We start from the raw sequence: 2606 nt of genomic DNA, 5'->3' as shown, positions 1-2606 counted from the left end.
GATAGGTCTAATGATTATTCGATTTCCAACATAACATGCCGTACTACCCGCATCCGCCCAAAAATATTTAGGAAGATTTGCATCACTAAGCATTGTTCTTGCAAGTTCCACTAGAAACCTATTTTTCCTTTCAACTACTCCATTTTGTTGTGGAGTTCTTGGTGCTGAAAAATTATGAGAGATACCATGTTCTTCACAAAATTCTTCAAACGATGCATTTTGAAACTCTCTACCATGATCACTTCTTATGGATACAATCTTTAATGATTTTTCATTTTGGATTTGTTTTGCATACTTCTTAAAGGCTCTAAAAGCATCACTTTTCTGCACAAGAAACAAAGTCCAAGAATATCTAGAATAATCATCAACAATAACTAAAGCGTATACATTACCTCCGAAGCTTCTTGTTCTTGATGGACCAAATAGATCCATATGCAACAATTGAAGTGGTCTTGTTGTAGTCACCACATTCTTTGGTTTGAAAGATGATTTGGTTTGTTTTCCCTTTTGACATGCATCACATAATTTATCTTTGACAAACTTTATCTTAGGTAAGCCGATAACAAGATCATGTTTGGTTAATTTATTTAAATGATCCATATGAATATGGGCTGCTCTTTTATGCCATAACCATGATTCATTATTGTTTACCAAAAGACATTTTACTTTCAAAGATAAATCATTTAAAGAAATCATAAAAATGTTATTAATTCTTGTACCTTTGAGTTTTACCTCATTGGTGACTTCATCGATGATCAAGCATTCTTCCTTAGTGAATTTGATCTTGAAGCCTTTGTCACAAAGTTGGCTAATGCTTAGAAGATTATGCTTTAGTCCTTCAACATAAAGAACATCTTCAATTGATGTAAAAGGTGGTGCACCAACTTTGCCTTTGCCAAGAATTCTTCCCTTATTGTTGTCTCCATAAGTGACAAAACCCTTGGCCTTTAACTTTAGATCTGAAAATTGGTTTAAGTCACCCGTCATATGCTTTGAACAACCACTATCTAGATACCATAGGTTTGAAGTGGTTTTCAAGCAAACCTACAAAACAAATTAAGTTTTGTTAGGTACCCAAATGGCTTTGGGTCCATCATAGTTAGTTCCTTTCTTCACCCATACATAATGTCCACTAGGAACACTAAAGTTCCTTACATAACAAGCATTGGGTGTGTGACCAATAATACCACAATAAAAACAAGTAGGTTCAAAGTTACTTCTATATCTAGGAGGATAAGATTTCTTCTTAATAAAGTTCTTCCTTTTAGGATAATGTTGCATTACTTTAGGCTTGATCACTTTCTCTTGAATTGGTTGGTTACTAGCTTTGACAAAGATAGTCTTGTTGGATGTTGGTTTATCAAATTTAGAGAAACCAAGTCCGCTCTTATCATTGGAGTATCTTTGTGTGCTAAGAACATTTTCCAATCCAATTTGCCCTTTTTCATATCTTTCTAAAAACACGTTTTAATTGGACAATTTGGAAGGAAAGTGATTCACAATTCTTGCATGCAACATTATCTTCTTGAACACTAATCATTTTTTCTTTGTCATTTTTATGTTCTTCTTCAATTATCTTAACCTTCTCTTCTAAAGATGATATTATCTTCTTTTGAGATGAGATAGTTTTATAGAGAATTTTACACTCATTTAACAATTCATTTATTGCACCTTGTGCACCATTATTAAAAAGAGAATCATCGTAACTAACCTCGCCTTCTTCATCATCGGAGTGGTGTGATGCCATCAATGCTAGATTTGCACTTTCGTCACTATCGGAGTCCGATGAAGAACTTACTTCATTATCTTCCCATGCTATGTAGGCCCTTTTCTTTTTGAATTCATTCTTGCCTTTGAATCCATTCTTCTTAGAAAGTTTTGGACATTCCGGCTTTATGTGTCCTTGTTTCCCACATTCATAGCATGTTACTTCTTGTGATGAAGTGGATGCTTCTTTATCCTTATGCTTTGAGAATTTCTTCCTTTTGACAAAGTTAGCATTATCAATATTATTTTTATTACCAAAAAATTTGCCTAACCTTTTTACAAGAAGCATGAAGTTTTCATCTTCATCCGATGTATCTTTCATTTTGCTTTCCTTTGAATCTACCTTTAATGCAATGCCTTTGGATTTCTTCTCTAAGTTTTCATGCTTTTCTAATCTTCCAAGTTCCGTCTCATATTCTTGAAGTTTACCGAACAATGTTGCGGAAGTCATTCTAGATAGATTCTTTTTCTCGGATATCGCTGTTACTTTCGGTTGCCATTCTCTAGTTAAGGATCTGAGCACTTTAAGATTAAGTTCATCGGTAGTAAGAGTCTTACCAAGTGCCTTCAAGTGATTTGTCAAATGTACGAATCGTTTTTGCAAATCGAGAATAGTTTCTCCGGGCTTCATTCTAAACAGTTCGTACTCTTGGCTTAAAGTATTCAACCTTGATCTTTTAACTTCAGCGGTACCTTCATGAGTTTCTACAAGAGTATCCCAAATTTCCTTTGATGTTGTACATGTTGATATTCGGAAGAATTCATCCATACTAAGAGCACCACGAAGGAGACTGATCGCCTTTTTGTCAGCAAGAACCCTTTTTCTATCATTATCATCC

The sequence above is a fragment of the Vicia villosa genome, unplaced genomic scaffold (assembly GCF_029867415.1).
Source record: "Vicia villosa cultivar HV-30 ecotype Madison, WI unplaced genomic scaffold, Vvil1.0 ctg.003055F_1_1, whole genome shotgun sequence".
NCBI lineage: Eukaryota > Viridiplantae > Streptophyta > Magnoliopsida > Fabales > Fabaceae > Vicia > Vicia villosa.
Note: the sequence above shows the minus strand (reverse complement) of the source record.